This window comes from Ranitomeya imitator, chromosome 7 (assembly GCF_032444005.1).
Source record: "Ranitomeya imitator isolate aRanImi1 chromosome 7, aRanImi1.pri, whole genome shotgun sequence".
NCBI lineage: Eukaryota > Metazoa > Chordata > Amphibia > Anura > Dendrobatidae > Ranitomeya > Ranitomeya imitator.
Window position 1 is genome coordinate 165,759,639 of NC_091288.1, and position 24,052 is coordinate 165,783,690.

Sequence of the window (24,052 nt, forward strand, 5' to 3'; positions counted from 1 at the left end):
TCACAGCTCACATCCGTACGTCACAGCTCACATCCGTACATCACAGCTCACATCCGTACGTCACAGCTCACACTCGTGTCACAGCTCACACTCGTGTCACAGCTCACATCCGTACGTCACAGCTCACACCCGTGTCACAGCTCACATCCGTACGTCACAGCTCACATCCGTACGTCACAGCTCACACCCGTGTCACAGCTCACATCCGTACGTCACAGCTCACATCCGTACATCACAGCTCACATCCGTGTGTCACAGCTCACATCCGTACATTACAGCTCACATTCGTACATCACAGCTCACATCCGTGTCACAGCTCACATCCGTGTCACAGCTCACATCCGTGTGTCACAGCTCACACCCGTGTCACAGCTCACATCCGTGTGTCACAGCTCACATCCGTACATCACAGCTCACATCCGTACATCACAGCTCACATCCGTACATCACAGCTCACATCCGTACGTCACAGCTCACATCCGTACGTCACAGCTCACATCCGTATCTCACAGCTCACACCCGTGTCACAGCTCACACCCGTGTGTCACAGCTCACATCCGTACGTCACAGCTCACATCCGTACATCACAGCTCACATCCGTACATCACAGCTCACATCCGTACGTCACAGCTCACACCCGTGTCACAGCTCACATCCGTATCTCACAGCTCACATCCGTGTGTCACAGCTCACATCCGTACATCACAGCTCACATCCGTACGTCACAGCTCACACCCGTGTCACAGCTCACATCCGTATCTCACAGCTCACATCCGTACGTCACAGCTCACATCCGTACGTCACAGCTCACATCCGTACATCACAGCTCACATCCGTACATCACAGCTCACACCCGTGTGTCACAGCTCACATCCGTACATCACAGCTCACACCCGTGTGTCACAGCTCACATCCGTGTGTCACAGCTCACATCAGTGTGTCACAGCTCACATCCGTACGTCACAGCTCACATCCGTGTGTCACAGCTCACATCCGTACATCACAGCTCACACCCGTGTGTCACAGCTCACATCCGTACATCACAGCTCACATCCGTACATCACAGCTCACATCCGTACATCACAGCTCACATCCGTACATCACAGCTCACATCCGTACATCACAGCTCACATCCGTACATCACAGCTCACATCCGTACATCACAGCTCACATCCGTACGTCACAGCTCACATCCGTATCTCACAGCTCACACCCGTGTCACAGCTCACACCCGTGTGTCACAGCTCACATCCGTACGTCACAGCTCACATCCGTACATCACAGCTCACATCCGTACATCACAGCTCACATCCGTACGTCACAGCTCACACCCGTGTCACAGCTCACATCCGTATCTCACAGCTCACATCCGTGTGTCACAGCTCACATCCGTACATCACAGCTCACATCCGTACATCACAGCTCACACCCGTGTCACAGCTCACATCCGTGTCACAGCTCACATCCGTATCTCACAGCTCACATCCGTACATCACAGCTCACATCCGTACATCACAGCTCACACCCGTGTGTCACAGCTCACATCCGTACATCACAGCTCACACCCGTGTGTCACAGCTCACATCCGTGTGTCACAGCTCACATCCGTGTGTCACAGCTCACATCAGTGTGTCACAGCTCACATCCGTGTGTCACAGCTCACATCCGTGTGTCACAGCTCACATCAGTGTGTCACAGCTCACATCCGTACGTCACAGCTCACATCCGTATGTCACAGCTCACATCCGTACATCACAGCTCACACCCGTGTGTCACAGCTCACACCCGTGTGTCACAGCTCACATCCGTACGTCACAGCTCACATCCGTACATCACAGCTCACATCCGTGTGTCACAGCTCACATCCGTGTGTCACAGCTCACACCCGTGTGTCACAGCTCACATCCGTACGTCACAGCTCACATCCGTACGTCACAGCTCACATCCGTACATCACAGCTCACACCCGTGTGTCACAGCTCACATCCGTACGTCACAGCTCACATCCGTACATCACAGCTCACATCCGTGTGTCACAGCTCACATCCGTACATCACAGCTCACATCCGTGTGTCACAGCTCACATCTGTACATCACAGCTCACATCCGTGTGTCACAGCTCACATCCGTACATCACAGCTCACACCCGTGTGTCACAGCTCACATCCGTGTGTCACAGCTCACATCCGTGTGTCACAGCTCACACCCGTGTGTCACAGCTCACATCCGTACATCACAGCTCACATCCGTGTGTCACAGCTCACATCCGTACATCACAGCTCACACCCGTGTGTCACAGCTCACATCCGTGTGTCACAGCTCACATCCGTGTGTCACAGCTCACACCCGTGTGTCACAGCTCACATCCGTGTGTCACAGCTCACATCCGTACGTCACAGCTCACATCCGTATCTCACAGCTCACATCCGTACGTCACAGCTCACATCCGTACGTCACAGCTCACATCCGTATCTCACAGCTCACATCCGTATCTCACAGCTGACGCCCGTGCCTCACAGCCCCCATAGCACTTGTGGCCGGTGCGGAGCAGGGTAGGACCTGATCTGGGCCCATGGATCGCAGTCACACAGGTGTTTCCCGGGATGTGTATAGAGCCAGGAGCCTCTATGGGTCGGTGACTGCTGCCCATGATACATAACGGACAGTACGTGTCACACGGATCCGTGACTGCAGCCTACAGGCTCGATCACACACGTGCACTGGTCGGAGGTAATCGGAGCTGACACGGACCCGTTCTGCGCCATCGCTCACATCCCAGCTGCACTGCTGGCACCAGGGCTCGGGTGAGTCGCCTCCCAGCATCCGGGTCACATGCGAGTTCTGCGGCCACATTCCATCCTACATGGTCACTGTATGTGATTATGTACATTGGGGTCCTCTGGAGACAGCACGCCCCCCACTGCCTGCAGGGCCGGTGATGGGGTCTGACCCCCGGTCTGAGGGATCCCAGTGCCGCTTCTGCTGATCCGTGCGGGTCTCGGGTCAGACACGGGCAATGGTGGCACCTAAGAGAGCCTGCACCCCGGGTACTGCCGCCCCCATCCCCGCCCTCCCGGAGAGACCACCCAGCCCCTCATTAAGAAATACCAGCAGTGACGTCGCTCCGTTCCCCCCCAAAACAAGCCCCCCGTGAGTGTGAGGCAGTCCCGGAGCATGTGACCGGCAGTGTCATGTGATCTCCTGACGTCAGGAGGTGATCGCCGAGCAGAACTGCTGGAGCCGCCTGCGATAGAACTGCCCGTAACCGGGTGGCGCCTGTCAGCTCTGCAGATCGGAGGGGCCGGGAGTCTCCGCAGCGCGCGCCACCACTGCCCGGTACACGGGGCCACTGACTGCGGATTACACCGAGCACAGCTCAGCCTGCCGAGCTGCAGGGTCCTTCACACCGTGCAGGTATGTGAGGTGCAGGGCACTACTGGTCCCAGCAATGCCGCAGATGGGGATGTGTGTGTATGATTGCGTCTGTGTGTCTGGACCCGTCATTGCAAAGGCTGTGCCCCCTAATCATGTAGAGAGGCAGCTAAGGGGGTGACAGTCACAGAGCCCAGGTCCTGTCCAGTGTGATGATGATGACTGAGCAGAGCCCAGGTCCTGTCCAGTGTGATGATGATGACTGAGCAGAGCCCAGGTCCTGTCCAGTGTGATGATGATGACTGAGCAGAGCCCAGGTCCTGTCCAGTGTGATGATGATGACTGAGCAGAGCCCAGGTCCTGTCCAGTGTGATGATGACTGAGCAGAGCCCAGGTCCTGTCCAGTGTGATGATGATGACAGTCACAGAGCCCAGGTCCTGTCCAGTGTGATGATGATGATGACTGAGCAGAGCCCAGGTCCTGTCCAGTGTGATGATGATGACTGAGCAGAGCCCAGGTCCTGTCCAGTGTGATGATGACTGAGCAGAGCCCAGGTCCTGTCCAGTGTGATGATGACTGAGCAGAGCCCAGGTCCTGTCCAGTGTGATGATGATGACAGTCACAGAGCCCAGGTCCTGTCCAGTGTGATGATGATGATGACTGAGCAGAGCCCAGGTCCTGTCCAGTGTGATGATGATGACAGTCACAGAGCCCAGGTCCTGTCCAGTGTGATGATGATGATGACTGAGCAGAGCCCAGGTCCTGTCCAGTGTGATGATGATGACAGTCACAGAGCCCAGGTCCTGTCCAGTGTGATGATGATGATGACTGAGCAGAGCCCAGGTCCTGTCCAGTGTGATGATGATGACAGTCACAGAGCCCAGGTCCTGTCCAGTGTGATGATGATGATGACTGAGCAGAGCCCAGGTCCTGTCCAGTGTGATGATGATGACAGTCACAGAGCCCAGGTCCTGTCCAGTGTGATGATGATGACTGAGCAGAGCCCAGGTCCTGTCCAGTGTGATGATGATGATGACTGAGCAGAGCCCAGGTCCTGTCCAGTGTGATGATGATGACAGTCACAGAGCCCAGGTCCTGTCCAGTGTGATGATGATGACTGAGCAGAGCCCAGGTCCTGTCCAGTGTGATGATGATGACTGAGCAGAGCCCAGGTCCTGTCCAGTGTGATGATGATGATGACTGAGCAGAGCCCAGGTCCTGTCCAGTGTGATGATGATGACTGAGCAGAGCCCAGGTCCTGTCCAGTGTGATGATGATGATGACTGAGCAGAGCCCAGGTCCTGTCCAGTGTGATGATGATGACTGCACAGAGTCCAGGTCCTGTCCAGTGTGATGATGATGATGACTGAGCAGAGCCCAGGTCCTGTCCAGTGTGATGATGATGACTGCACAGAGTCCAGGTCCTGTCCAGTGTGATGATGATGACTGAGCAGAGTCCAGGTCCTGTCCAGTGTGATGATGATGACAGTCACAGAGCCCAGGTCCTGTCCAGTGTGATGATGATGACTGCACAGAGCCCAGGTCCTGTCCAGTGTGATGATGATGATGACAGTCACAGAGCCCAGGTCCTGTCCAGTGTGATGATGATGACTGAGCAGAGCCCAGGTCCTGTCCAGTGTGATGATGATGACTGAGCAGAGCCCAGGTCCTGTCCAGTGTGATGATGATGATGACTGAGCAGAGCCCAGGTCCTGTCCAGTGTGATGATGATGACTGAGCAGAGCCCAGGTCCTGTCCAGTATGATGATGATGATGACTGAGCAGAGCCCAGGTCCTGTCCAGTGTGATGATGATGACAGTCACAGAGCCCAGGTCCTGTCCAGTGTGATGATGATGACAGTCACAGAGCCCAGGTCCTGTCCAGTGTGATGATGATGACAGTCACAGAGCCCAGGTCCTGTCCAGTGTGATGATGATGACAGTCACAGAGCCCAGGTCCTGTCCAGTGTGATGATGATGACTGCACAGAGCCCAGGTCCTGTCCAGTGTGATGATGATGACTGAGCAGAGCCCAGGTCCTGTCCAGTGTGATGATGATGATGACTGAGCAGAGCCCAGGTCCTGTCCAGTGTGATGATGATGACTGAGCAGAGCCCAGGTCCTGTCCAGTGTGATGATGATGACTGAGCAGAGCCCAGGTCCTGTCCAGTGTGATGATGATGACTGAGCAGAGCCCAGGTCCTGTCCAGTGTGATGATGATGATGACTGAGCAGAGCCCAGGTCCTGTCCAGTGTGATGATGATGACTGAGCAGAGCCCAGGTCCTGTCCAGTGTGATGATGATGACTGAGCAGAGCCCAGGTCCTGTCCAGTGTGATGATGATGACTGAGCAGAGCCCAGGTCCTGTCCAGTGTGATGATGATGACTGAGCAGAGCCCAGGTCCTGTCCAGTGTGATGATGATGACAGTCACAGAGCCCAGGTCCTGTCCAGTGTGATGATGATGACTGAGCAGAGCCCAGGTCCTGTCCAGTGTGATGATGATGACTGAGCAGAGCCCAGGTCCTGTCCAGTGTGATGATGATGACTGAGCAGAGTCCAGGTCCTGTCCAGTGTGATGATGATGACAGTCACAGAGCCCAGGTCCTGTCCAGTGTGATGATGATGACTGAGCAGAGTCCAGGTCCTGTCCAGTGTGATGATGATGACAGTCACAGAGCCCAGGTCCTGTCCAGTGTGATGATGATGACTGAGCAGAGCCCAGGTCCTGTCCAGTGTGATGATGATGACAGTCACAGAGCCCAGGTCCTGTCCAGTGTGATGATGATGATGACTGAGCAGAGCCCAGGTCCTGTCCAGTGTGATGATGATGACTGCACAGAGCCCAGGTCCTGTCCAGTGTGATGATGATGACTGAGCAGAGCCCAGGTCCTGTCCAGTGTGATGATGATGACGACAGTCACAGAGCCCAGGTCCTGTCCAGTGTGATGATGATGACTGAGCAGAGCCCAGGTCCTGTCCAGTGTGATGATGATGACTGAGCAGAGCCCAGGTCCTGTCCAGTGTGATGATGATGATGACTGAGCAGAGCCCAGGTCCTGTCCAGTGTGATGATGATGACTGAGCAGAGCCCAGGTCCTGTCCAGTGTGATGATGATGACTGCACAGAGCCCAGGTCCTGTCCAGTGTGATGATGATGACAGTCACAGAGCCCAGGTCCTGTCCAGTGTGATGATGATGACAGTCACAGAGCCCAGGTCCTGTCCAGTGTGATGATGATGACTGAGCAGAGCCCAGGTCCTGTCCAGTGTGATGATGATGACAGTCACAGAGCCCAGGTCCTGTCCAGTGTGATGATGATGACAGTCACAGAGCCCAGGTCCTGTCCAGTGTGATGATGATGACAGTCACAGAGCCCAGGTCCTGTCCAGTGTGATGATGATGACAGTCACAGAGCCCAGGTCCTGTCCAGTGTGATGATGATGACAGTCACAGAGCCGAGGTCCTGTCCAGTGTGATGATGATGACTGCACAGAGCCCAGGTCCTGTCCAGTGTGATGATGATGACTGAGCAGAGTCCAGGTCCTGTCCAGTGTGATGATGATGACAGTCACAGAGCCCAGGTCCTGTCCAGTGTGATGATGATGACTGAGCAGAGCCCAGGTCCTGTCCAGTGTGATGATGATGACTGAGCAGAGCCCAGGTCCTGTCCAGTGTGATGATGATGATGACTGAGCAGAGCCCAGGTCCTGTCCAGTGTGATGATGATGACTGAGCAGAGCCCAGGTCCTGTCCAGTGTGATGATGATGACTGAGCAGAGTCCAGGTCCTGTCCAGTGTGATGATGATGACAGTCACAGAGCCCAGGTCCTGTCCAGTGTGATGATGATGACAGTCACAGAGCCCAGGTCCTGTCCAGTGTGATGATGATGACAGTCACAGAGCCGAGGTCCTGTCCAGTGTGATGATGATGACTGCACAGAGCCCAGGTCCTGTCCAGTGTGATGATGATGACTGAGCAGAGTCCAGGTCCTGTCCAGTGTGATGATGATGACAGTCACAGAGCCCAGGTCCTGTCCAGTGTGATGATGATGACTGAGCAGAGCCCAGGTCCTGTCCAGTGTGATGATGATGACTGAGCAGAGCCCAGGTCCTGTCCAGTGTGATGATGATGATGACTGAGCAGAGCCCAGGTCCTGTCCAGTGTGATGATGATGACTGAGCAGAGCCCAGGTCCTGTCCAGTGTGATGATGATGACTGAGCAGAGCCCAGGTCCTGTCCAGTGTGATGATGATGACTGAGCAGAGCCCAGGTCCTGTCCAGTGTGATGATGATGATGACTGAGCAGAGCCCAGGTCCTGTCCAGTGTGATGATGATGACTGAGCAGAGCCCAGGTCCTGTCCAGTGTGATGATGATGACAGTCACAGAGCCCAGGTCCTGTCCAGTGTGATGATGATGACTGAGCAGAGCCCAGGTCCTGTCCAGTGTGATGATGATGACTGAGCAGAGCCCAGGTCCTGTCCAGTGTGATGATGATGACTGAGCAGAGTCCAGGTCCTGTCCAGTGTGATGATGATGACAGTCACAGAGCCCAGGTCCTGTCCAGTGTGATGATGATGACTGAGCAGAGTCCAGGTCCTGTCCAGTGTGATGATGATGACAGTCACAGAGCCCAGGTCCTGTCCAGTGTGATGATGATGACAGTCACAGAGCCCAGGTCCTGTCCAGTGTGATGATGATGACTGAGCAGAGCCCAGGTCCTGTCCAGTGTGATGATGATGACAGTCACAGATCCCAGGTCCTGTCCAGTGTGATGATGATGACTGCACAGAGCCCAGGTCCTGTCCAGTGTGATGATGATGACTGAGCAGAGCCCAGGTCCTGTCCAGTGTGATGATGATGACGACAGTCACAGAGCCCAGGTCCTGTCCAGTGTGATGATGATGACTGAGCAGAGCCCAGGTCCTGTCCAGTGTGATGATGATGATGACTGAGCAGAGCCCAGGTCCTGTCCAGTGTGATGATGATGATGACTGAGCAGAGCCCAGGTCCTGTCCAGTGTGATGATGATGACTGAGCAGAGCCCAGGTCCTGTCCAGTGTGATGATGATGACTGCACAGAGCCCAGGTCCTGTCCAGTGTGATGATGATGACAGTCACAGAGCCCAGGTCCTGTCCAGTGTGATGATGATGACAGTCACAGAGCCGAGGTCCTGTCCAGTGTGATGATGATGACTGCACAGAGCCCAGGTCCTGTCCAGTGTGATGATGATGACTGAGCAGAGTCCAGGTCCTGTCCAGTGTGATGATGATGACAGTCACAGAGCCCAGGTCCTGTCCAGTGTGATGATGATGACTGAGCAGAGCCCAGGTCCTGTCCAGTGTGATGATGATGACTGAGCAGAGCCCAGGTCCTGTCCAGTGTGATGATGATGATGACTGAGCAGAGCCCAGGTCCTGTCCAGTGTGATGATGATGACTGAGCAGAGCCCAGGTCCTGTCCAGTGTGATGATGATGACTGAGCAGAGCCCAGGTCCTGTCCAGTGTGATGATGATGACTGAGCAGAGCCCAGGTCCTGTCCAGTGTGATGATGATGATGACTGAGCAGAGCCCAGGTCCTGTCCAGTGTGATGATGATGATGACTGAGCAGAGCCCAGGTCCTGTCCAGTGTGATGATGATGACTGAGCAGAGCCCAGGTCCTGTCCAGTGTGATGATGATGACTGAGCAGAGCCCAGGTCCTGTCCAGTGTGATGATGATGACTGAGCAGAGCCCAGGTCCTGTCCAGTGTGATGATGATGACAGTCACAGAGCCCAGGTCCTGTCCAGTGTGATGATGATGACTGAGCAGAGCCCAGGTCCTGTCCAGTGTGATGATGATGACTGAGCAGAGCCCAGGTCCTGTCCAGTGTGATGATGATGACTGCACAGAGCCCAGGTCCTGTCCAGTGTGATGATGATGACAGTCACAGAGCCCAGGTCCTGTCCAGTGTGATGATGATGACAGTCACAGAGCCCAGGTCCTGTCCAGTGTGATGATGATGACTGCACAGAGCCCAGGTCCTGTCCAGTGTGATGATGATGACAGTCACAGAGCCCAGGTCCTGTCCAGTGTGATGATGATGACAGTCACAGAGCCCAGGTCCTGTCCAGTGTGATGATGATGACTGAGCAGAGCCCAGGTCCTGTCCAGTGTGATGATGATGACTGAGCAGAGCCCAGGTCCTGTCCAGTGTGATGATGATGACTGAGCAGAGCCCAGGTCCTGTCCAGTGTGATGATGATGACAGTCACAGAGCCCAGGTCCTGTCCAGTGTGATGATGATGACAGTCACAGAGCCCAGGTCCTGTCCAGTGTGATGATGATGACTGAGCAGAGCCCAGGTCCTGTCCAGTGTGATGATGATGACTGAGCAGAGTTCAGGTCCTGTCCAGTGTGATGATGATGACTGAGCAGAGCCCAGGTCCTGTCCAGTGTGATGATGATGACTGAGCAGAGCCCAGGTCCTGTCCAGTGTGATGATGATGACAGTCACAGAGCCCAGGTCCTGTCCAGTGTGATGATGATGACAGTCACAGAGCCCAGGTCCTGTCCAGTGTGATGATGATGACTGAGCAGAGCCCAGGTCCTGTCCAATGTGATGATGATGACTGAGCAGAGCCCAGGTCCTGTCCAGTGTGATGATGATGACTGAGCAGAGCCCAGGTCCTGTCCAGTGTGATGATGATGACAGTCACAGAGCCCAGGTCCTGTCCAGTGTGATGATGATGACTGAGCAGAGCCCAGGTCCTGTCCAGTGTGATGATGATGACAGTCACAGAGCCCAGGTCCTGTCCAGTGTGATGATGATGACTGAGCAGAGCCCAGGTCCTGTCCAATGTGACGATGATGACTGAGCAGAGCCCAGGTCCTGTCCAGTGTGATGATGATGACAGTCACAGAGCCCAGGTCCTGTCCAGTGTGATGATGCCAGGTCCTGTCCAGTGTGATGATGATGACTGAGCAGAGCCCAGGTCCTGTCCAGTGTGATGATGATGACAGTCACAGAGCCCAGGTCCTGTCCAGTGTGATGATGATGACTGAGCAGAGCCCAGGTCCTGTCCAATGTGATGATGATGACTGAGCAGAGCCCAGGTCCTGTCCAGTGTGATGATGATGACAGTCACAGAGCCCAGGTCCTGTCCAGTGTGATGATGATGACTGAGCAGAGCCAAGGTCCTGTCCAGTGTGATGATGATGACAGTCACAGAGCCCAGGTCCTGTCCAGTGTGATGATGATGACAGTCACAGAGCCCAGGTCCTGTCCAGTGTGATGATGATGACTGAGCAGAGCCCAGGTCCTGTCCAGTGTGATGATGATGACAGTCACAGAGCCCAGGTCCTGTCCAGTGTGATGATGATGACAGTCACAGAGCCCAGGTCCTGTCCAATGTGATGATGATGACTGAGCAGAGCCCAGGTCCTGTCCAGTGTGATGATGATGACTGAGCAGAGCCCAGGTCCTGTCCAGTGTGATGATGATGACTGAGCAGAGCCCAGGTCCTGTCCAGTGTGATGATGATGACTGAGCAGAGCCCAGGTCCTGTCCAGTGTGATGATGATGACTGAGCAGAGTCCAGGTCCTGTCCAGTGTGATGATGACTGAGCAGAGTCCGTGTCCTGGATGATGATGATGATGACGACTACAGAACCCAGGTCCTGTCCGATGATGATGACTGCACAGAGCCGAGGTCCTGTATGATGATGATGATTGCACAGAAACCAGGTCCTGTATGATAATGATTGTGCAGAACCAAGATCCTGTCAGATGATGATGACTGCGCAGAACCCAGGTACTGTCTGATGATGACAACTGTACAGAACCCAGGTCCTGTGTTATGATGATGGTGATGACTGTACAGAACCCAGGTCCTGTGCTATGATGATGATGATGATGACTGCGCAGAACCCAGGTCCTGTCTGATGATGATGATTGCGCAGAACCCAGGTCCTGTCTGATGATGATGATTGCGCAGAACCCAGGTCCTGTATGATGATGATGATGATTGCGCAGAACCCAGGTCCTGTCGGATGATGATGACTGCACAGAGCGAATGTCCTGTATGATGATGATGATTGCGCAGAATCCAGGTCCTGTATGATGATGATTGCGCAGAACCCAGGTCCTGTGTGATGAAGATTATTGCGCAGAACCCAGGTCCTGTATGATGAAGATGATTGCGCAGAACCCAGGTCCTGTATGATGAAGATGATTGCGCAGAACCCATGTCATGTATGATGAAGATGATTGCGCAGAACCCAGGTCCTGTCAGATGATGATGATGATGACTGCGTAGAACCCAGGTCCTGTATGATGATGATGATTGCGCAGGACCCAGGTCCTGTATGATGATGATGATGATTGCACAGAACCCAGGTTCTGTCAGATGATTATGATGACTGCGCAGAACCCAGGTCCTGTATGATGATGATGATGATTGCGCAGGACCCAGGTCCTGTATGATGATGATTGCACAGAACCCAGGTTCTGTCAGATGATGATGATGACTGTGCAGAACCCAGGTCCTGTCTGATGATGACTGTGCAGAACCCAGATCCTGTATGATGATGATGATGATTGCGCAGGACCCAGGTCCTGTATGATGATGATGATTGCGCAGAACCCAGGTCCTGTATGATGATGATGATGATGATTGCGCAGAACCCAGGTCCTGTCGGATGATGATGATGACTGCACAGAGCCAATGTCCTGTATGATGATGATGATTGCACAGAATCCAGGTCCTGTATGATGATGATTGCGCAGAACCCAGGTCCTGTATGATGAAGATGATTGCGCAGAACCCAGGTCATGTATGATGAAGATGATTGCGCAGAACCCAGGTCCTGTCAGATGATGATGATGATGACTGCGCAGAACCCAGGTCCTGTATGATGATGATGATGATGATGATTGCGCAGGACCCAGGTCCTGTATGATGATGATGATTGCACAGAACCCAGGTTCTGTCAGATGATTATGATGACTGTGCAGAACCCAGGTCCTGTCTGATGATGACTGCGCAGAACCCAGGTCCTGTATGATGATGATGATGATGATGATTGCGCAGGACCCAGGTCCTGTATGATGATGATGATTGCGCAGGACCCAGGTCCTGTATGATGATGATGATGATGATTGCACAGAACCCAGGTTCTGTCAGATGATGATGACTGCGCAGAACCCAGGTACTGTCTGATGATGATGATGACTGTGCAGAACCCAGGTCCTGTCTGATGATGACTGTGCAGAACCCAGGTCCTGTATGATGATTGCGCAGGACCCAGGTCCTGTATGATGATGATGATTGCGCAGGACCCAGGTCCTGTATGATGATGATTGCACAGAACCAGGTTCTGTCAGATGATGATGATGACGACTGTACAGAACCCAGGTCCTGTCTGATGATGATGACTGCGCAGAACCTAGGTACTGTCTGATGACGACTGTGCAGAACCCGGTTCCTGTCTGATGATGACTGCGCAGGACCCAGGTCCTGTATGATGATGATGATTGCGCAGGACCCAGGTCCTGTATGATGATGATTGCACAGAACCCAGGTTCTGTCAGATGATGATGATGACTGCGCAGAACCCAGGAACTGTTTCATGATGATGATGACTGTGCAGAACCTAGGTCATGTCTGATGATGATGATGACTGCGCAGAACCCAGGTACTGTCTGATGACGACTGTGCAGAACCCGGTTCCTGTCTGATGATGACTGCGCAGGACCCAGGTCCTGTATGATGATGATGATTGCGCAGGACCCAGGTCCTGTATGATGATGATGATGATTGCACAGAACCCAGGTTCTGTCAGATGATGATGATGACTGCGCAGAACCCAGGAACTGTTTGATGATGATGACTGTGCAGAACCCAGGTCATGTCTGATGATGTTGACTGCGCAGAACCCAGGTACTGTCTGATGACGACTGTGCAGAACCCGGTTCCTGTCTGATGATGACTGCGCAGGACCCAGGTCCTGTATGATGATGATGATTGCGCAGGACCCAGGTCCTGTATGATGATGATGATGATTGCACAGAACCCAGGTTCTGTCAGATGATGATGATGACTGCGCAGAACCCAGGAACTGTTTGATGATGATGATGACTGTGCGGAACGCAGGTCCTGTCTGATGATGACTGTGCAGAACCCAGGTCCTGTATGATGATGATGATGATGATGATTGCGCAGAACCCAGGTCCTGTATGATGATGATGATGATTGTGCAGAACCCAGGTCCTGTCGGATGATGATGATGACTGCACAGAGCCAATGTCCTGTATGATGATGATGATTGCACAGAATCCAGGTCCTGTATGATGATGATTGCGCAGAACCCAGGTCCTGTGTGATGAAGATTATTGCACAGAACCCAGGTCCTGTGTGATGAAGATTATTGCACAGAACCCAGGTCCTGTATGATGAAGATGATTGCGCAGAACCCAGGTCCTGTATGATGAAGATGATTGCGCAGAACCCAGGTCCTGTATGATGAAGATGATTGCGCAGAACCCAGGTCATGTATGATGAAGATGATTGCGCAGAACCCAGGTCCTGTCAGATGATGATGATGATGATGACTGCGCAGGACCCAGGTCCTGTATGATGATGATGATGATTGCACAGAACCCAGGTTCTGTCAGATGATTATGATGACTGTGCAGAACCCAGGTCCTGTCTGATGATGACTGCGCAGAACCCAGGTCCTGTATTATGATGATAATGATGATTGCGCAGGACCCAGGTCCTGTATGATGATGATGATGATTGCACAGAACCCAGGTTCTGTCAGATGATGATGATGACTGCGCAGAACCCAGGTACTGTCTGATGATGATGATGACTGTGCAGAACCCAGGTCCTGTCTGATGATGACTGTGCAGAACCCAGGTCCTGTATGATGATGATGATGATGATTGCGCAGGACCCAGGTCCTGTATGATGATGATTGCGCAGGACCCAGGTCCTGTATGATGATGATTGCACAGAACCAGGTTCTGTCAGATGATGATGATGATGATGACTGTACAGAACCCAGGTCCTGTCTGATGATGATGACTGTGCAGAACCCAGGTCCTGTCTGATGATGATGACTGTGCAGAACCCAGGTACTGTCTGATGACGACTGTGCAGAACCCGGTTCCTGTCTGATGATGACTGCGCAGAACCCAGGTCCTGTCCTATGATGATGATGACTGCACAGAACCCAGGACTTGTCTGATGATGATGATGACTGCGCAGAACCCAGGTCCTGTTTTATGACGATGATGACTGCATAGGTCCCAGGTCCTGTCCAATGTGAAGATGCTGACTGCTCAGAATCCAATCTTACTGGAAGATAAAGTGGTGGCGCCTAGTTCCTTTCCAATTTGATGGTCACTGGTGTACAGAGCCCAGTCCAGTGTAATGATAGTGAATCTGACAACAGCTGTTCAGTACCCAGTCAAGTGTGATGACAATAATATCACTCGCACAGAATACAGGTGTACAGAACCCAGTCCAGTGTGGTGGTGGTTATAATGACAGGTGCAGAGATCTCAGTCCAGTGTGGTGATGAGTCGTGACTGGTGTGGCTTCTTTATGCCATGACTGTATGAGAAGACAGGAGTATAGTACATAATATGTCTTGTCTGGCACCCGAGAAATCTAGATGATGCCATGTGCCATGATGCCATCCGAGACCACCAGTATAAGTTCCTCATTATTCCTATATATTACGATTTATCGTGCTGTTATGTATGAGTTCTGGAGACCTGACTCCTATTTTAGTGACGAGGGCCGTGATCTTGTGACTTACGGAGTAATGATGTGGGGATTTCCATGCATGTTGTTTAGAGCTCACTTGGGGCTTATGACTACGCACTGATCCATATTATGTATGCTTAATGAAGACCTATGTTGGGTCACAACGTAGCTATTATGTATTAGGCGGAATAAACCCTGTTTTCTCATTTGATCGCGCTCTGCTTGTCTTTTGCTTGTGGATTCTACCATGTTGGATTCCTGGGTGCTGAGACGCTGCTTTCCTCTAATGGGCGAGTGCCACTGGCTGCCACGTGTGTTAGTCTGTGATCCGTGGTCTCTAATCTGTCCATGATACATGGACATGTGAATTCGCCCACAAGGAATCCAAATGAAGGAAGGTCTGTAGGTTGGAAACTTCTGCCCAGTTGCTTGCCAGCAGCATGGACGCTTCTCTAAATCAGGTCTCGTAGAGTAACTTCAACGTTTCAGATTACCATACACAAGGTGATAACTTGCGGATTCGTACGGCTCCAAGCTATACACCGCTGTCTCTGGCAGTGCCATAGGGAATGACTAGAGCAGATGCCCCTCGTTCCCTTAGGAAATTTCACAAACTCAGTCTCTGGATCTGTTGGGATCCCAGCGGCCGGATAGCTGATGATGCCTTTTTAAATGTTGAACATAACCCTTTAATGCAACCCTCCACTCTGGGGCTGAAAAACAACTGTTCACTTCACATGTACAGTCTCCAGAGTAGTGCCCTCTGTTTGCTTCCCGATGCCTTTCTCTGAGGCCAGCATTCCTTTCCTTCCAAGATGGCCGCCTCAGTGGTATAAAGAGTGAAGTAACGCTCTAAATCGGCCTCTGCGATTCCTATTCCATGGCGCAAAAATGACAAGGGAGGTGGCTTAGACTTATTGCTGCACTTCTCAAGCTAATTTTGCAGACATTTTGGATGTGGGAGGAAAGCAACACTAGCCTCAGAGAATGGGGCATCGCCAGCCAAACGGAGGGCACCAAGCTGTGACTAAACATGTGAAGTGTGTTGTCCCTTTCCTGTCAGTTTTAACATCTTGACAGAATATACTATATTATATTCATGAAGAGAGAGATTGCTGCCTATGCGGCAGGCGGTGGGCTGTACATCACGGCAGGCGGTGGGCTGTACATCACGGCAGGCGGTGACTGTACAACGCGGCAGGCGGTGACTGTACAACGCGGCAGGCGGTGACTGTACAACGCGGCAGGCGGTGGCTGTACAACGCGGCAGGCGGTGGCTGTACAACGCGGCAGGCGGTCGCTGTACAGCATGGCAGGGGGAGGTTGTATTGCACGGCCGTGGTCCTGCTGCCACCTCCTGCATAAGCTGTACTTCCAATCCGGGGAAATTGGCCCCTTAGATGCCATAATGAATAACGACTACAGTGACTAAGCTGTTAGTTAAAAGGGTTCCCGCCTTCATCTCACTGGCCACAGTTGTGTTGTCTTTGCATCTGGGGGCATAATATAGCCCCCTCAACTGCAATCCCAGTAAGCTCTGCCAGATCTGCATGGTACAAGTCCACTTGTAAGACTATAAATATAATAAAAATATATAAAAAGTTAACACCGCTATTGAGAGGCTGTCGAGTCTCCTCACTGTCCTGAGGAGCTGCTGTAGCGGTGTGCTTGCTTATTATTCTGACAAGGTGCTCTGTGTTCATTACTAATGTTGCCATCTTTTGCTCAGCACATGCTAATGAGGTTGGAGACAGGGGCTGACATATCATTGGTGCAAGCTGTGCAGCTGCACAGGGGCCGAAGAGGTAACGGGGCCCATTTCCACCTCTAGAGAATGTGGAATTGTGCCTTTTGGTGAGCTATTGCAAAGGGTCCATATGCTGATCTTAAAAAGGGGCCCTGTTTTGTTTGTGTCCGCCAGTGGTAGGAGAAGTCCAGTGGGGTATCTGTTCCCCCTGACCGCTCCTCTGATCACGCCTCCCTGGGCATCTACTATATAATTGTCTAAGGGTCACTTCCGTCTGTCTGTCTTTCTCTCTGTCACAGATATTCATTGGTCGCGGCCTCTGTCTGTCATGGAAATCCAAGTCGCTGATTGGTCGCGGCAAAACAGCCACGACCAATCAGCGACCGGCACAGTCCGGCTGCAAAATGGCCGCTCCTTCCTCCCCGCAGTCAGTGCCTGATCCGTACTCCCCTCCCGTCAGCCCTCACACAGGGTTATTGGCAGCGTTAATGGACCGCGGTGTAACGCACTCCATTAACGCAGCTATTAACCCTGTGTGACCAACTTTTTACTATTGATGCTGCGTATGCGGCATCGATAGTAAAAAGATCTAATGTTACAAATAATAATTAAAAAAAAAGGTTATCCTCACCCTCCGCCGTCGCGTCCTCTCCTCGGCAGTGCAAGCGGCAGGTTCCGGTGCAAAGGATGCTATGAGAGAAGGACCTTCCATGACGTCACGGTCATGTGACCGCGACGTCATCACAGGTCCTGCGCTCATACCAACCCTGGGACCGGAAGCTGCCGCGTGCACCGCGCCCAGGCGACAGGACTACAAGGGCCTCTTCAGAAGGTGAGTATATGTTTATTTTTTTATTTTAAGTCTTTTTTAATCTGTTACATATGTGGCTGTGCAATATACTATGTGGCTGTGCAATATACTATGTGGCTGGGCAGTATACTACGTGTCTGTGCTGTATACTACGTGGCTGGGCAATATACTACGTGACTTGGCAATATACTACGTGGGTTGTGCAATAGACTACGTGGACATGCATATTCTAGAATACGCGATGCGTTAGACTCGGGCCACCATCTAGTTATTGATAACCTCCTTTCAAAGTACGTCATGGTGGGACCATTGGAATTGTTGCGGTAAACAATATAAGAAGAAAAAAAAATCAGTGGTGTTTTTCTTCCTCTTTTTAAATCCTGCCCAGAACATTATTATTATTTATTTATATAGCACCATTGATTCCATGGTGCTGTACATGAGAAGGGGTTACATACAAGTTACAAATATCACATACAGTAAACAAACTAACAATGACGGACTGATACAGAGGGGCGAGGACCCTGCCCTTGCGGGCTTACATTCTACAGGATTATGGGGAAGGAGACAGTAGGTTGAGGGTTGCAGGAGCTCCGGTGTTGGTGAGGCGGTAGCTTCGATAGTGATGAGGCAGCAGCGGTGTCAGTGCAGGCTGTAGGCTTTCCTGAAGATATGAGTTTTCAGGTTCCGTCTGAAGGATCCGACTGTGGTTGATAGTCGGACGTGTTGGGGCAGAGAGTTCCAGAGGATGGGGGATATTCGGGAGAAGTCTTGGAGGCGATTGGATGAGGAGCGAATAAGTGTGGAGGAGAGAAGGAGGTCTTGGGAGGACCGGAGTTCACGTGAGGGAAGATATCGAGAGATTAGTTCAGAGATATATGGAGGAGACAGGTTGTGGATGGCTTTGTAGGTCAGTATTAGCAATTTGAACTGGATACGCTGAGGGAATGGGAGCCAGTGAAGAGATTTGCAGAGGGGGGAAGCGGAGGAGTAGCGAGGAGAGAGATGGATTAGTCGGGCAGCAGAGTTAAGGATGGACTGGAGAGGTGCAAGGGTGTTAGCAGGGATGCCACAGAAAAGGATGTTGCAGTAGTCAAGGCGGGAAATGATGAGGGCGTGCACAAGCATTTTAGTAGATTGGGGGTTGAGGAAAGGACAGATCCTGGAGATATTTTTGAGCTGGAGGCGACAGGAGGTGGAAAGAGCTTGGATGTGTGGTTTGAAGGACAGGGCAGAGTCGAAGGTTACTCCGAGGCAGCGGACTTCGGGTACAGGGGAAAGCATGATGTCATTGACTGCGATAGATAGGTCAAGTAGGGAAGATTTGTGGGATGGAGGAAAGATGATGAGTTCAGATTTGTCCACATTGAGTTTGAGGAAGCGAGAGGAGAAGAAGGAGGATATGGCTGATAGGCACTCTGGGATTCTGGACAGCAGAGCGGTGACGTCTGGGCCAGAGAGGTAGATCTGAGTGTCGTCAGCATAGAGGTGGTACTGGAATCCATGGGACTTTATGAGTTGTCCCAAGCCAAGTGTATAGATTGAGAAGAGTAGGGGTCCTAGAACAGAGCCTTGGGGGACTCCAACAGAGAGAGGGTGGGATGAGGAGGTAGTATGGGAGTGGGAGACGCTGAATGTGCGGTTGGAAAGGTACGAGGCGATCAAGGATAGGGCGAGGTCTTTGATGCCAAAGGAGGAGAGCATCTGCAGTAGGAGGCAGTGGTCAACTGTGTTGAAAGCAGAGGACAGGTCTAGAAGGAGGAGTACAGAGTATTGTCCAGTAGCTTTGGCGGTAAGTAGGTCGTTAGTGATTTTGGTCAGGGCAGTCTCAGTTGAGTGATGGGGGCGGAAACCAGATTGTAGATTGTCGTACAACAAGTTAGATGAGAGGTGGGAGGAGAGTTCAGCATGGACGTGCTGCTCCAGGAGTTTGGAAGCAAATGGGAGCAGCGATATTGGGCGATAGCTGGACATAGCAGTTGGATCGAGGGTTGGCTTTTTAAGGATAGGCGTGATTGTGGCATGTTTGAACGCAGAGGGGAAGGTGCCAGAAGTTAGTGATAGGTTGAAGAGGTGGGTTAGGGATGGGATAAGTGTGGTGGTGAGGTTGGGGAGGAGGTGGGATGGGATGGGGTCGAGCGCACAGGTGGTGAGGTGGGATTTGGAGAGGAGACAATTAAGTCCCCCTTCAGTGATGTTGGATAGGGAGGTTATGGGGTTTGGGCATTGGTCTGGTATACAAAGGGGTTGTGGTGGTTGAACAATAAAGTCTTGCCTTGTCTGGTCGATCTTATTTTTAAAGTGTGTGGCAAAGTCCTCAGCAGAGATGAGGGAGGTTGGAGGGGGCAGTGGGGGGCGGAGGAGGGAGTTAAATGTTTTGAATAACTGTTTGGGGTTGTGGGATAGGGAAGATACGAGGGTTGTGAAGTAGGCCTGTTTAGCAGAGGTGAGTGCATTAAATGGTGTTTTACACCCTTGGCTTTCTCTCAAGCAGTTTCATCAGCGAGTCGCCTGGAATGGCTTCTAATGAACAAACATGCAACGTCAAAAGATCACTTTTGGAATCTGGAGCCTTCAGAAAGGGTTTGCGATCAGCAAGTCAGTTTTGCAGAGCCGGTGTTGGTACACTGTTTCATACAACGCCGAGTCCTATTCCACAACTTTTCTAAGTCAGGATATGGCAAGAACTACTCAAATGAGTGAAGAAACGACAGTCCATCATTATTTTAAAACCTAGAGGTCATTCAAAGTGCTAGCACCTTGGAGGTATCCTCAAGTGCTGCTCTAATTGTGGTTGAATTTCTGCAAATAAACCACAACTGAGAAGAGGAAACTTGTTTGGTGCAAATAACACAAGGCCTAGACATTAGATCAGTGGGAATATGTGCTGTGGCCCAATGAGTCAAAATTTGAGATTTTTTTTATACCAAATGCCATCATTTGTGTTCCAACAGAACTGGGCTGGGCCGTCAAATAGCACGGTTGTCCAACTATTACAGAATCAATATACGTACACAAGCAAATACAAACGCAGAACAATGCTACTCTACTTATAGCCTCCCTGGCCTCTAAAAGCAGGCCACAAGGCTGCGGTGTTCTGTCTATTGAAGCCTACACTAGGCTCTGACATGTGCACAAAACAGGAACAAACTCAGTGATGTTGGGGACTCGGATCCAGTTTCGGGGGACCCCCATCAGTCTAGTACGGTGGTGCACACGACTCTCTGCCAGCTCCGTGAAACATGGTCTTCTCCTTGCTTCTGGGTCCGGGAGGTGCTCCTGGAAACTGTAAATCCCTTTCCTGATATCTTCGTGGTTTCTCATACTAGCACAGGACAGCCTGAGGACCATATGGAAGAAGAGGAAACTTGTTTGGGGCAAATATCACAAGGCCTAGACATTAGATCAGTAGAAAGATGTGGTGTGGCCCGATGAGTCAAAATTTGAGATTTTGTTTATACCAAATGCCATCATTTGTGTTCCAACAGAACAATGGCCCAAAATACACTTCCATGTTGTATAAGGGCTATGTGACCAAGAAGGGGAGGTATTGACTGCATCGTAAGATGACATGGCCTCTACAATCACCCAACCTCAAACCATTTAAGATGGTTTGAGATAAGTTGGACCTCAAAGTGAAGACAAAGCAGCCAACAAGTACTCAGCACTTCTGGGATTTCTTTCAAGACTCTTGGAACCTGATGAAGTTGCTTGAGAAAATCCCACAGGGGTGTAAAGCTGTCATCAGAGTAAGGGGGTACGTTGGGGAATTTAAGTTTCAACACTTTCTGGTTTGTTTCTTACATTTTGCTTTACTCCTTTTTTTTCCTGATGTGTTCGTTCATGATCTTGCTTCCTTCAGTCTGAATCTACAATGTGCACATTCAATAAGAACAAGGAAAACCATTGTAGGAGTAGATGTGTCCAAACACGAGAACCACCGTTGGCACTATTAGAATGGGGTAATGGTAACGTTATTTCTTGGACTTTTTTGTTTTTATGTTCCGAGGCTTAAATATTTGAAGACTTTCTGTGATGCATTCTTGGAATGTGATCCAAGGCTTTCACATTAAATGTTCACTTATTCCAGAAATTCTGAGAATAACTGATCCATCTTAGCTAGCAAGATGTTTTATTTCCACAGTGGTTGGCGTTTTGCCATTTAGTTGAAGCTTCTTTTTTTTAAACTGCAAAACTAATGTGATGCCCAGGAGACCGGGGTACTCAGCACCGGACCAATGGGGTCTGTCTCTTGAGGGGGATGTCACGGGTGGCTTGACCCGGTGTTGTGGCCTCAGGCAATGCACAGTGTAAGGGGTATCGTGAGGGGACAGGCACTTACTTGATCAGCAGCAGGTTCTCCCAGCGGTGATGATCCCGATCCTGGATAGATGGCTATTGTCCAAATGAAAGACTGAGGCACTGAAACGTTTAACCAGTTTACTTCAACATAAAAGGATTTACAACCAGTCCTGTCACCGGAGTCTGTATGGGAACTCTGAGTTACTTTGACCCTGCCGGGGTCTTCGCCTCTTATTGTACGCAGTTTCTGTGTGGCCCTGCTGCTGTATGTGAACTGGCTGCCGGCCCAATCTGTCCCCTCTGGGTCCTGGTTCGACGGGCAACCCGAGTCCTTTTATCGACTTACCCCCTCCGGGAGTACCGCTGAACTCTGTGTCTGTTGCTGCGTCCGGCCCTAGTGAAGCTGATATCACCTCACGTTTTTCCGGTTGCTGTATTATATATAATGAATACAGCCACGGATCCGGTATCCGTCTTTGCGCCTGTTCTGGGTAGTGATTAATGCTACCCGGTTCTCACAATGTCCTTTTTCTCTGTCCCTTTTCTCCTCAGGCCGGTGATTTGGGCCTGGAAACTGTCATAGGGCTGTTAGAAATTCAGCTGTATGACCTCTCACTTTCAGCTCCTTAGCCCAACTGCCAGTTTTTCTCTCAGACCAGAATGGATCAAGGGGAGTCTCTGGAGCTCCCCCTTCTGGCCGGAGGTGGTAGTGCAGTTTTGCTATCTTAGTACCTGTATTTAGTGTCAGTAACTATTTTTGTGGCAAATACCCCTGGGGTGCCACATTCCCCCTTAGTTAAGAACAGTACTCCGGGACTGTGGGACGATAACATTTTGAAATAACAATTAATATGTACAGAGTCTTAAAAATGAAAAGTTACAAAAACCACTCAAGGAAACAAAAATAGAGTTCTGTAAAAAGTCACTTCAAATAGCGTCCATTAATACAGTCCTATCCTTGAAGGTACTAGGAAAGGCACTGCACTTTGTGTCCAGGAATTTAGTTCCATTTTTCCAACGGAGTTACCAATATAAAGTCTAAAGAAAGTTCAAAAAGAGCAAAAAGCAAAGTTCAAAAAGCAGTCTTTCCGGAGCTTTGATTTAGTGCCTCCGGGCTGATAAAAAGTTCAAGAATATGCAATAAGTTCATACAGACAAGTCTCTGTAGGTACTGGGCTTAAACGTTGCAGAATGATAACAATGACTATAGTTTTATAGTTGGTAATTCGCATACCTGGCCGGTAATTGACCCTGGGTACTACGCTGTGATCTACGTAATAGCGGTGTCTCTTCATGTGGTGTACTACTGTCTACTGCGGATGTAGTATCTGCCCGCTCTGCTAAAGATAATTCCACGACTATGGAGTTGGCAAGTCCACCGTGAATGGGATTACTCTGATCAGGAATCTGTTCTTCCTGGCCTGGAACCTCCCGTAGTACGGGGTCAGCCTCCTCCTGTCTTGGGACTTCTGGTATTGGGTTCGGTGTTGAGTAAAAGGCCACCATGGGAACCACTACTGCACCATGGTATGTTAGTAGGGTTTTGGGAAAGTCTCCTATACAGGTGTGATACATTTCCTCTTCTTTTTCCTTTACTGGTTGGACCTGCATGGGTTGAATAACTTCTGGTTCTGGCAGGACAACTTCTGGCTCTTTCAATGCTTCTGGACATAATTTAAGATTGTCTCTTGACACTAGTACAGATGTTAAGCCTCCGTTTTTGCTAATGAGACACATTTTAGGATTATCCATTCTTGTTGGTAAAACTGTGTAGGGTACGGCTTCCCACTGATTGTCTAGTTTATTGGTTCGACGATTTCTCTTGAGCACTTGGTCACCCGGTCTTAATGGGGTCGCTAGAGCATTCTGGTTGAAAGTTCACTCTTGTCTTTCTCTAATTTGCTGAGGGCTTCTTTCCACACTCTCTTGCACTTGGCGATACTGCTTTTGCCGTATGACATCCCAATTGGAGTCTTGAACTTCTGCGTCTGGTTTCAGAATTCCCATTTCTAGATCGATTGGTAATTGGCCGGGTCTTGCACGCATAAGGTAAGCTG

The 24,052-nt window shown here is 50.9% G+C and overlaps 1 protein-coding gene across 2 annotated transcripts in view; it reads left to right on the top strand.

The window, feature by feature from the left end:
• Positions 1-2,447: 2,447 nt before the first annotated feature.
• The window catches only part of ABAT (4-aminobutyrate aminotransferase), a 187,060-nt gene continuing 165,455 nt past the window's right edge, over positions 2,448-24,052 (top strand). Inside the window, exon 1 of one of the 2 annotated variants that reach the window (XM_069733997.1) lies at positions 2,448-2,803. The gene's annotated coding sequence lies outside the window, so the exon portion shown is untranslated. Of the gene's footprint in view, positions 3,414-24,052 lie in introns of both variants that reach the window. The other variant, XM_069733995.1, reaches the window with a different exon arrangement.